The 13,259-nt window shown below is 40.6% G+C and overlaps 1 pseudogene; it reads right to left on the bottom strand.

The window, feature by feature from the left end:
* Nucleotides 1-1,083: 1,083 nt before the first annotated feature.
* On the bottom strand, nucleotides 1,084-2,492 carry LOC125904779 (putative nuclease HARBI1; annotated as a pseudogene).
* Nucleotides 2,493-13,259: the final 10,767 nt, after the last annotated feature.

Raw genomic sequence — 13,259 nt, 5'->3', positions numbered from 1 at the left:
TCAAATTTTAAAGTTGCAATACTGTCCTCAGCGAACAGAAAAAAAAATGAAATGCGGAAGACAGGAGGGGGGCCAGCTCCTCCGCAGTACACCGCGTCAGAGGAGCTGGCCCTCGCAAACAATGAGGGGAGGCCCATCATGGAGGGCATAGAGGGGGGCATAAAATCTGACCCCTGTGCCAGCAGCTCCCAGCATCACCTGTATGTCCAGGGTATGTATGGAGCCTTTGGTGTAAAGAACTCAATGCCTGTTTTGTGTGGCTTTGAGATGTGAAAATATCTATAACAATATCTGTCTACGTCTAATTTCTAGTTGAAGGAGACACAATGGTGTTAATGGAGCCACCGCCACATGTCCCTTGTGACCCCTCCCCAGTGGTAAATATCATGGCAATTTGTCAAGCACTCTCAGTCAGGTTTGCTGTGCAGAATTCACATCATGCAGTGCTCTCCAATTGTTGTTCAGGTGGAGATAGATGACGAGGACACACTGTCTGTGTACTCAGAGAGGCCTTTAGGGGTAAATATACCTTTATCACTTAATTCTCGAATTTCTCCTTTAATCATGTAACCAAGCTTTGTTGCCCACTTATTTCACAGGGAGAGGAAGATCTCCATCAGTCCCCTCAGCCTACGGCCTCCACCTCGAGGCAAGCTAAAAAGCAAAATGTAAGGGTTTTATCATTTCTAGAAAAGTGAGCACCATGCTAAGTGAATCATGAACACAGTCCGACACCAACATGACTGAAAACATTAGTCATCTCTGCTGCTGAAGGTCTTTAAACTAAACTGCTCATACAGGTAGGAGCAGATACCATCCGAGCCCTCTACAAGAGGAACCTGGAACTTGATAATGAAAAAAAAGAACTGGAAATAAAAAAGCTCAAATTAGAAATTGGCATCCTGGAGATGAAGAGCAAGGTATTGTTGTGAACTGCAGTTTAAAATATTTTAGTTAGGCACAACTGACATTGTAAACTCATGACACTCTCTCTCTCTCCCCAGCACATGCAAAGACAATTAAATGAATAGATGGAACATTCAGCAAGTGGGTGATTGATTGTGTTTATTGCTGTGGTTGGTGTTAGGTGAAAAACTGGTTGGTGATTGCTTGTCTGATTGCCACACCAGACGGTTGGTCCAGGGTGATGGGGTCAACGACATCTGGTGCCATGAGTGGCACATGGGGTGTTCTCTCTTTTCTAATGGTTGCTATATTGTGCAGCACGACACAGGCAGTGATTGTCTCACATGCCCGCTCTGGGGACACCTCCGTCCGCGCAGGCAGTTGAATCTGGATTTGATGACCCCAAATGTCATCTATATCCTGACCCGGCACTTACTCAGAGCCGCATTGAAGCGACTCTGAGATGGAGTGTCAGGGTCAGGATAGGGGGTCATCAAATACTTTGTGAGGATAGCCCTGTCCCCACGAGCAGTCCATCAAAGAGCCCTGTTAATAAAGTGAGAGGAAATCACATCATCATTGCTGACAATCAAGAATTGACTGTCTCTGGAATATCTGCTGTACCTTGCTCAAACTGGTGACCCAGCGATGACTCTCTGAAGATTCTGGAGTCGTGGACGGATCCGGGCCACCTTGCCTCAACACTTGTGACCATGAGTTGGTGGTCACAAGTCATCTGCAACATGCATTTCAGGTTAATTTCACAATGACAGCACTGAAAAGGGGAACTAGTGAGTTCTTTTTAAAGGAGACTCAAAAGGCTTATTAAGTGTGATGAAGAACTATAATAAAATGTGCTACGGGTGAATATTTCTGATACATATGCATACTACTGTGCAACACAATTAATATACCTGCATGCAATGTACATATGTGCCACCAGTCACCACACAAAAATGATACCAAATAATTTACCTGGACATTGATACTGTGAAAGGATTTCCTGTTGACAAAATCACCTTCATGTTCACCCAAGGGCCCTGTGATGGGGACGTGGGTGCAATCAATTGCACCTAGGATCCTGGGGAATCCTATTAAGGAATGTCATACAGCTTAGAATAGGGAAATAGTAATGTAGACTACCGGCTATTTTGTAGAACGATTCTTTCACAGTTAATGTGCGCAAATGACTGGGGAACACCACAAACATATTCAGTCTCTCAGTGAGAGCAAGAACAACTTTGCGTATAGCGCGGCAGACTGTGTTCTTGCTGAGATTTTCAGCATCACCGACTGAATGCATGTAGGTCCCCGTGGCGAAAAAACGTAGTGCCACACACACTGTCTGTCCAACCGTGAGCGCACAGCTTCTCTTTGTGGCATTCCTGATGTCTGCATCAACCAGCGCGCATATGTACCGTATGCCCTCAGCTGAAAATCTATATCGCTCATGGAGCATATCATCAGGGAATGCCAGCGGGTCCGTGCGCTCACGGAAGACTCTCTCCCTCCGGAGTGATCCTCTTATAATCCTCGCACCCAGGTCCACCGGTGCGTCTACGAACGGCGATGCCATGATTAGTGGAGTTTGAAGGGGTTTAACAGTGAAAGGGGTGGCGCTTTTATGGCCGATTTGATCCGAAACTCAGAACATAACCTGCTCCCGACCAGGTTATGAGCTTAGCATAAGTTACCATGGTGATTTAGCCAGGCTGAAAGAGAGCCACCTTCGTGACACTGAAAACCCTGGCTTTAGACTCAACAGAGCTCGCTAACCCATTAATCTCGCTTCGTAGTACACGACTCAGGAGCCAGAGCCTTCAGCTATCAGGCTCCTCTCCTGTGGAATCATCTTCCCGTGCAATGTCCTGAGTGATGTGCTGATCACTCAGGACATTGCACGGTTAAGGATACATGTGGAGAGTACAATCAGGCGCATCAAAGAGAGCCACCCGTTTGACACTATTATCCCTCTGACCATTGCTGGCAGTATCAACCAGCTTTTTGCGGTAGCCTGCCTCCTAACAAACTATCAAAGCAAGCCACTGGTCAAGGCTTGGGCCAAAGAACTGATTATGTGTTAACCTCACTGAGCTAGCTTCTCTGGATATTTGTGGCACTGAATGGCCTGTCAGTATGCTTGTCTCAGATCTGGGGCCTGTTTCAGAAAGCAGGTTTAGTGAAAACTGACTTTGTTTACCCTGAGATGAGGGAAACTTTAGGTTTTCAGTTCCAGAAAGAGAGCTAACTTAAACTTGGGTTCAGTTACCGCAGTAACTCTCTGGCAGTGAAACTCTGTGATGCTAACCTGCTCGCTCCTGACCTGAAATCTTTATTGCACATGTGTAATCCCAGTTTTTTTTAAATTATTATTTTATATATTTTATTATTCTTTTTATTTATCACTCACGTGCTTAACTCAGAGTGAACATATTCAGAGTTGATTGAACTGACTCTGATCAGCTGTTCTGAAACTGAAAACTCTGAGTTTCCCATCTCAGGATTCATCAGCTCAGAGTTCAGGGTTATACTCAGGGTTTTTCTGAACCTGCTTTCTGAAACAGGCCCCTGCTCATCAAACTGATAATGAGCCTCCCTCAGTTGTGTATCTTTTGTCTCTCTTTGTGATAAACAATAACACTACACAAAAATGTCATCAAGCACTAGATTTTTTGATGTTGCAGATACATACATACATATTCTATGATCCATTTTTATGTAGCAATACAAGTTATACATCTCGACTTAGTGGTTTAAGTTTTATGAGTGGTTTAATTGATCAAATTGCCAACTGTTTTCATTAACTGTCTCCCTTCTCTATCTCTTGTATGTCTAGTAAAATGTATCAATCAATCAATCAATCAATCAATCAATTTTATTTATAAAGCCCGATATCACAAATCACAATTTGCCTCACAGGGCTTTACAGCATACGACATCCCTCTGTCCTTAGGACCCTCGCAGCAGATAAGGAAAAACTCCCCAAAAAAACCCTTTAACGGGGGGAAAAAAACAGTAGAAACCTCAGGAAGAGCAACTGAGGAGGGATCCCTCTTCCAGGATGGACAGATGTGCAATAGATGACATACAGAACAGATCAACATAATAAATGAACAGTAATCCGTATGACCCAATGAGACAGAAAGAGAGACAGAGACAGAGAGAGATGCAGGATAGACGGTAATGACAGTAGCTTACAACAACATTAATGAGGTCATAATATTATAATAATATTATAATTATAATTGTGGTTATTGTTGTACAGTATGTTGAAAGTATATATAAATGTCTGATAGTATACATATGTGACAATAACCATATGTGGAAAATAACAGTAGAAGTATGACTAATGATAACAGCAGCAGCAGGAGGCATCTGACAGGACCACGGCAGCAGCACAAGCACACACGTCACACTATCCAGGCACCGCTGTGATAGAAGTTAACCTGCGAGGCAGTGGAGCACAAAGACTCCGGAGAAGAAGCCAAGTTAGTGACATGCAGTACGGCTGAGTTAGTGACATGCAGTACGGCCGAGTTAGCGAGATGTAGTAACAGGACATGAGAGAGAGAGAGAAGGAGAGAAGGTGCCCGGTGTATTATAGGAGGTCCAGACAGGAACTCCGTCTGGATGATAGCCGCTTTCAGCTGTACTTCAGGCTGACTGGGGCCCAGTTTGAGGACCTGTTGGTGAGGGTTGGCGCCAAGATATCCCGGCAGGACACCAACTACAGGCCGCTCCATTTCAGCTGCGGAGCGTCTGTCCATCTGTCTCCGGTGAGCAGCAGTTTATTGTTGTTGACACACGCCAGTGACGTCGGGAGAATCTCAACAATGATTAGCTTTTGCGGCACAGTGTCAAGCGAATTCGCCTCAAAAGTTCAATATTTTCAACTTGAGCGATGAGGCGTTGGACGCGAATTTCGTGTCTATCGCACCGCGCTGGACGCCTCTATCGCGAGATAACCACCATCACTGCTTTGTACCTGCTCTGGAAGTCCCAAATGTGTCGGAGGGCCAAACGCCATCGTTTTTGGGTTCACCCTATCCTGCAGAAGCGCATCCAGCTCGGCGAGTTTCACCACCTCCTCCAGGAACTCCGTCTGGAAGATAGCCGCTTTCAGCTGTACTTCAGGCTGACTGGGGCCCAGTTTGAGGACCTGTTGGTGAGGGTTGGCGCCAAGATATCCCGGCAGGACACCAACTACAGGCTGCTCCATTTCAGCTGTGGAGCGTCTGTCCATCTGTCTCCAGTGAGTAACAGTTAGCAGTTTATCAAATCATGTTTAAATAAGACCATTGTACCTCACTTTCCAACTCCATGTTGGGACCAACTTGCCGAATGTCCCAGTAGAAAAGTTTGTAGGCCCCTATCCTTGAAAGGAAGATGTGGACATCCTTTCTTGACCAGGCATCCTGTATATCTGCCAACAATATAAAAGAATGATAAAAGAGTCAAGTAAATTGAAGTGGAGTAAGTCGCAATTAAAAAAAATCATCAGCAAAGCTATCTAATGACTCAGTACATTTTTTTCACACACTATAATAATCCAATGTAACTTGTGCAATAACCCCATTTCACCCTGACTGTATATATTCTGTTTGTGTAAATAATCTTGTTCAACTTATATGTATAGTAGTCTCGCCACCAGACAATCAGAGATCTCCGACGTCTAAAGACTGACTTGTGAGTCTATATATATATATGTATATATATATATATATATATATATATATATAAAATTATTAACAAACATAAACGTAAATAAATATTTATTTAACTGTATATTTGTAAATACTATTGTTTAAATTTCTTATATTTTCATGTATCTTTCCTCTCTTGCAAGGAGCACCTGTAACATTATTTCCCCTCGGGGATAATAAAGTATTTATGATTCTGATTCTGATTCATAATTATTGTAACCCAATTGTCAACAACATATATACAGAATCATGTAAATTATTAAGGGTGATTGAGGGGTAATTATGAGAATTGTGTGCTTGGATATTAAAATGTATTTGATTAAAAATAAGAAGAAATCATACATTTCTCTGCAACAGCTTGAGTGTCACTTGGAGTTGCTGATGGTGATGCTGGTGGTGGAGGTTCGTCGTGGGGCTGTGGTAGCTGGTGGGGCTGGTAATTGTGGGGAGGTTGGAGCTGGTGGTGCTGTGGTAGCTGGTGGTGATGGTGGTTGTGGGGGGTTGGAGCTGGTGGGGCTGTGGTAGTTGGTGGTGATGGTGGTTGTGGGGAGGTTGGAGCTGGTGTGGCTGTGGTAGTTGGTGGGGCTGGTGGTTGATTTCTCATCTTTTCAGCCCAGTGTGGGGCTCTGGGTGTGTCCTCTATGTTGAGCTTTAGATGGTCCACATTAATTTTGGGAAAGATTGCCCCACTCTTATTTTGGAGATCAGCACTTTTCCCCTGGATTGCAATATCCGTATATAGTCCCAAAAAGTTTACATCCAATCCCCCCCCCCACACCTTCCTCTGTTGGCTCCTTATATTCTGTCTCCAAACTTTGTGCCCGACTTTAATGACAGGTGTTTTGCCACTAGAGTCAATTTTGCCCTTTGTTTTCTCATTTCCTTTGGCGAGATTTTCTCTCACCAGTTCCAGTAACTCTTTGTGTTTTTGCATATCCTGTGACAACTCCTCCTGTGCCACTACGGCCTCCACAGTGCTGTCAAGCTTTGAACAAACACATTATATTATGTTAGAAATAAAAGCTTACATGAATGTGAGTTTTACATGTGTGTTATTACCATATCTTAATAGACAGACAATAAACCAACCTTGTAGTGTTCTGGGACTTGTGATGGATAGCGGGCCTCTCTGCCAAACATCAGGTAATAGGGCAAGTATTTGGTGGTCATCTGCTTTTTTGACCAGAGACCAAACATTGCAGCATTGAGATAGTCATCCATTGTTTCTGGATGCTGGCCAACCACTTTGCTCAGAGCTCTGGGAATAAAGAGAATTTCAAAATATCAATACTTGTGATTAGGATAATTTTTCAAATTGCATTGATATTGCTCTTTATGGCAGTTCAGTGGAAAGGTACAGTAAAGTAATATAAACACATATGCATTTAATGATACATAAGTATCAAAACTTAGTGTGGTATAATAAAGGATTCAACTCTGAATTGTGCCATTCATTCACTCTACCAATCCATTTGTTTGTGGATGGTAGGGCAAACAGAGGCTTCTTTGGATCGCAAGTATTTCGCATACTTTCTTGTTGATCTGCAATCATAAGAGAAAACTGTTTGAAGAAATACAGTAATTGCAGACTCTAAAATAAACTCATTACAGGTACAGTAAGACTCCAAAAACTATACTAGTCACAAAGTATTGCCAGAACAAAAGTAACAAGATGCCAGAACTAAATAAGGTGCTATCTGAATTGAAATATAATACATAAGAGATTAGTTAAAGTAATATTTAATAGATCAAGAACATGTAGACAATTTCTGCCTAGGACTGAAGTACTTACGGCATTGACAAATTCTTTGCCCTGGTCAGTAAGAATCCTTTTGGGGGCTTCAAACTGATAGACAAACTTTATGATGCACGACGCGACTTCCTTGGCTGAATTCGACTTCAAAGGGTAAGCCTGTGGCCATTTTGTGAAGTAGTCGATGATCACGCAGATGTACTGATGCCCATTTTTTGTTTGTGTCAGTGTCCCAATGAGGTCCATCCAGACCAATTCAAATGGCTGAGAAACCTTATATAGAAAAAGATTTTCACATTATTTTTTTTTCTTCCAGACACTGCTTAATTTATACTGCCTGGTTTATAAATATACAATTGAGAAGATTCTAAACAATCAAAATATCTGTGATGTAAAAGTCACTCAATGCATATTTTCAACAACTTTTTTTTTTTTTTTTTTAAAGAAAGCACATATTTTCTTTAAGCCATGTGCCACTTACACACTAAAAAAATTTTGCAGTGTTTGGATGAACTAACCTTTATGGGAGTGTATTCTGTTGGCCTTTTTATTGACACTCCGCTGGCCTGACATGCTGAGTATTGGGAAACCTGATGATGACATGTTATGTAAAAACGTATTAATGAACACATGTAATGTAAACACCAGGATGAAATTTTTTATAAATCATTTTGAAGAATATAGAAAAGAAGTTCCAGAGAAATAATGAAATTATAAGCCTTATCACAGAATTATTATATACGATTTGTATGTACTGCTGACTTACCCACTTGTTGATGTCTACAGACATCCCTGGCCAGTAACATCTACGGGATATGCTGTCCCTTGTTTTAGTCTGGCCACAGTGTGCCCCAGTAGGGCTGGCATGAAAATCCACAAATATCCTATTTGCCTCATTGGCACCATGGACCACTTTGGATTTAATAGAGCTCTCCTCCTAAATGGAATAAAAAAACAAAAGTAAAAACAATGTTTATAAGGTACTTGAATCTTATTTCCATTTGATGGTACATACTTTCACTCCACTATATTTCAGAGGGAAATAACTTTCTACTCCACGACATTTATTAGTTACTTTTCAGATGGAGATTTTACATAAAATAACGTAATCATGATCCAATAAATTAGACCCCTGTGACCATGTGCTCCAGCTGTGAAGTTTGTGTGGTGTCCCTGGGGGTGCACACTCAGGGTTCCCAAACTCAACAGCATTTAACACCTGGTTTGACATATCACCTTTGTTCGATGTTCATTGACTTCGACTTCAATTAAAAACACACAGATGTTAAAATGGATTGTGCCGGTGGGCGGGGTTATAGAGTATAAAAACAGTGTACTACCTTCCCCAGTTCATTTCTCATTTCTGCTAAAGAGGTGCTGTGAGAAGCTCCTGTCATTTTGCTTTGAAGGTGAAGTTCATGTAATTTGTGTTTAAAACCATGCTCCAAATTATTAAATTTATTCATTATTACACTGTTAAGTTTTGTTTTATGGTGTTTAATACTTCTGTGTTGACTTCTGATTACAGGCAACCCACGGTTTGGCTCGTGTTTTGCTGCTTTTGATGTTGGGAAAATAAATCACCCTGCACCTTGCCTGATTGTGTGCTTGTCACCCTTTGTCGACCTATGTGAAGAGTCAGGTTGTAGTGCTGGTTACACTTCCCTCATCTAAGCCATAGGTGTGACAACCCCTCAGATTTATTATATAGCCCAGACAAAGCAGTTAAAAGTAGCTCCACCTCAAGCAGTTGCAACAATAAAATGCTGGTTATGCAACAACTTATTAGTTTTAATAATGTACTACTTTGTTAAATGTAGGCTATTTAATATATCCGTCGCAGCCTAAATTTCTGAAAAACAAGTAATTTTACTTTAATACTTCAAGAAAATTTGGCTGGTAATACGTTATATACATTTACATAATTAGGACTCAAAATGGAGGACTTTTATTTTGAATGAAGTAGGTACACTGTGGTATTGATACTTCTACTCAAGTAAAGGATCTGACAACTTATTCTACCACTGTTTATTACAACATAATATACTGTCTCAAATGTAGGCCTAATATGTATTGTACTGCACAGCTGTTGCATGACAATGTAGGACAATGTCAATGACATGACAAGGACTTTTTGTCAGGTGCATGTAAAGGTCAAAAAAGCATACTTTTCATATGTTGATAAATTGGAAATATTATTGGGGAGTAATTGGACCAAAGAAAGCCCTAAGGCTGAAACCAATTAGTGTTGTTGGTAGGCTACTATTCGGTGTTTTTGCTCAGATGATTATCTTACCTTCAATCTCATACAGAGAAGCTTTTCTCCGAGGAAGAAACTTCTCTCTCTTTGAGAAACGCGATGGATATTCGCTTTCTGTTTATAGTTGACAATCCTTTAATATTCGCTAGGATCCATCCTCTGGTGGTGTTTTAAATTGAGCGATTACCGCTGTACCACCAGCGCTGTGATTACCCCTGACCTCACTTAATTGGCATAATTAACCACGAAGGAATCACGTGTCCAGGTAGAGTAAGTTGAAAAAACAGTCTGAAATAATCTGTTCCCCCCTGTAATTGTGCCTAGAAAAGAGGAAAGTTGTTCATATGCACTAAGGTTATTGATTATGATCTGAAGTACACAGAAAATAAAACACTTGATGATTAGGCTTCATCTGTGCATTACAGTACACTAATGTTACATTTCGAGTGAAATAGATGTAGACCTACTTAAGGCCAGCAAACAATTACAGTGATCTTGATTTTTAATATCAAAGTTATTTAATTCAATAAATCATTTACAAAATCGTGAATTACAGCGCATTATATGGCAATTTATAGGAGGAAAAAGACAAGGTTGCCTTGGTTTTTCAGTTCAGCACAGTGTGCAATACGACGTTAACACGTAGGCTACAGAAGAATACAAGGTTGCCGTGGTTTTTCAGTTCAGTAACTACAGTGTGTAATACGACGTTAACAGTTAAACATCTCTCTGTCTACCCTCATCACCACCCTCTGCCAGGTCCCAGAATTCATTCCCACCACTCTCCACAGCTACAGCAGTAGATGAGACCTGACAAGTGGCTGAAGAAAATGTAGTTTCAGATCAGGTAAAACTTAAAATGATTACAGATCCAAGTATTTTAGTTATATGCAGTGTTAAGTGGCAAATATAAATGTTCAGTTCAGTTGGGGATATTGGAAAAGGGCATACAATACTTTACCACCAAAATAAATAGCATTATAAATCAAGCATCCAAGAGAGATTATTTTGAAAGATATTACTGCTGTATGTTTTTATTTCTCTTCCTGAAGCAGACAGATAATTTGTTTTCTGTGTACTGTCAAGTGACACCTACATTCTCTGCCATATCCCAGAATTCATTCCCACCACTCTCACCTGCCCCAGTACAGGATGGGACCATCCTTGTGGCTGAGAGTACCCAAGCTCAAAATGTAGTTTCAGATCAGGTCATTCTGACAATTTATATCTCAGAATTTTATTATTTTTTTCTTTTTTATTAATGTTTGTCTGTGTGTCTGTACTATTTTATGGTGATTTATGAGGAATGTCATTTTGGATGATTTAGGCTCTTCAAGAATGGTGAGCAATACGTGCCCAGCAAGACCAAGAATATAATAAAACCTTGTTGGAGGACCAGGAAAAGGTAATATTCTCAAGTGTTTTTGTTTATGTTTTACATGCTCATACAAAAAGCATAAACACTTGTTTTTTATATGTTCTTTTTTTTAACAGGAGATGAAGAAACGGGCTTATCAGGCCATTGAGGAAAGACATCAAAAGCTTTGTTTTTGTAGTGTGTTAGCTTGTTTTAGTTATCAACCGTTTTCTAATGAGAGGAATCACATTTCAGGCTATTCAAGCAAGATGTCAGATAATGGCTGCATGTGAGGAACCCTCAGATGGGGTGTCATTAAAATTTAAATATCCCAGTGGATATGTCAACATGAGGAAATTCTGCTTGTCTGTTCAGCTTCACAAAATATGAAGGGTCTCCTCAGTGGTTCGGGGGGTTGTAAAACCTGACTGGTATGACACTGTGTCTCATTTTTTTTATTAGGTTTTGTTTGACTTTGTTGGTCAACATGAAATGGCCAGTGAAATCTTTAAGATGCAGGAAGCCACATCATCAAGATCAACTGAGAGCAATTCCTCTGGGTCAATAATGGATCATGACTTAAAAGCATCCTCAACTCTATATGTTCTTTGGCTTTCAAACCAGAATGTACAGGTAAATGTATGTTGCATATCTTAGGTCCTGTCTCAAAGCCTGAGCTCATCTCTTGTGCATGTTTGTCTTCAAATAAGGAAATTATCTCAGGTCAGCAAAATGACGGAGCTTATGCCCTACACCATGCATCTCCTGGTCAGCCACTGCTGTCTGTGCCCTCCACCCAGCCACCACTCTCTGTGCCCTCCACCCAGCCTCCACTCAGCCTGCTCTCATACACAACAGAAATCCAAATTCTTGAAGATGGACCACTCACTCCTTCATCTGCCCAGGATCTACACATTATTGATGATGAACAAGAGGAGCCAGTTTCACAAAGTCTGTCACATGTATTACAACATCAACTGGGAGAACCTGTGGATGAGTATGTTTCTTCTCATTAACCCTGCCTTTATATTGTTTTGTTTGTCTGAGTGTACATTTCTCTTAATCTATATCACACAAAGGACTCACTGTAACCCAAAGTAAATATATATAGCCAGTGTGATGTTTATGTCCTGTTGCATTTAATCATGTGAGCCCAAAAATTAGAACTGTTATAAAATGTGGTACATTTGACATATGATTAAATGCATTAACTTTTTTGGTTGCAGGACTGATCTTCAGAACATACTGACAAAACTAGTCAGCAAAGTTGATGAAAGCTTCTGTCCAACCAGCAACCGAATAAATGTATGCAGGAATAATGTCTTGCTGTGTAGCCTGCGAGCATTCAAACGTAGTAACTTGAAGCCTGAAGCAAAATTGAACATTGTGTTTGTGGATGAAGATGGCAATGGTGAAGGGGCAGTTGACAAAGGTGGCCCAACAAGAGAGTACCTAAGCCTGCTGATGAGGGCCATCCACCAGTCAAACATCTTTGAGGGCCACGAGAAAGATCGGCAGTTATCTCTTGATACTCAAGGTAAGTAAGCCCACATTCTCATGACTGTCCTTTGGGTCCTTGCAAGTTTATACATGGAAACTAATTTTTAAGAAATGCTCTCCCTGAACTCTTTCTCCTGCCTGATTTGCCAGGTATTATCTTGTGTTATCATTGTCAGGGTATCATCTTACTTGTATCTGTTATTTTTGTTTATTAATTATTTTCGCCTTGAACTGTTTATTCTGTTTTTTACCTGTGTTCTTCATTGATTCATGTTTTAAATTGACTGAAACACATTTTACATGTTTTGAAATGTGCTACAACAATTTATTATCATCTGTTGTAGCACTAATGTCAGTCATTACATTTTTAAGACATTACATTTTTAAGAACAGAACAACAATTTACAGCTTTTTCTTTCATTTTAGCTTTACAGACTAATCTCTACACATGGGTAGCAAAAATGATGATGATGATGGCAAAAATGATGTGCGTCGTTCATGGAGGAGTTGGACCACATTTCTTCTCTGAAAGGCTTTTCCAGCAGATGTGTGGGATACCAACATCCCCCACCATTGTAGATGAAGTTTGTGACCACACCTTCAGGCAACAGTTAATCAAAGCAAGCAGGAGCTTATTATACATTGAATTTACAGTTTGATGTGACACAGTCCTCAAGTTGCTTTCTATTAAATTTCTACTAAGAAATAAACTCTTTTTAGATACAGGAAGTGACAATGGTCCAAGAGGCAAACGGTGCCATTGCAGAGGCAGCAGACAGT

Source organism: Epinephelus fuscoguttatus, linkage group LG2 (genome assembly GCF_011397635.1).
Source record: "Epinephelus fuscoguttatus linkage group LG2, E.fuscoguttatus.final_Chr_v1".
NCBI classification, from domain to species: domain Eukaryota; kingdom Metazoa; phylum Chordata; class Actinopteri; order Perciformes; family Serranidae; genus Epinephelus; species Epinephelus fuscoguttatus.
This window is presented reverse-complemented; position numbering and strand designations above follow the sequence as displayed.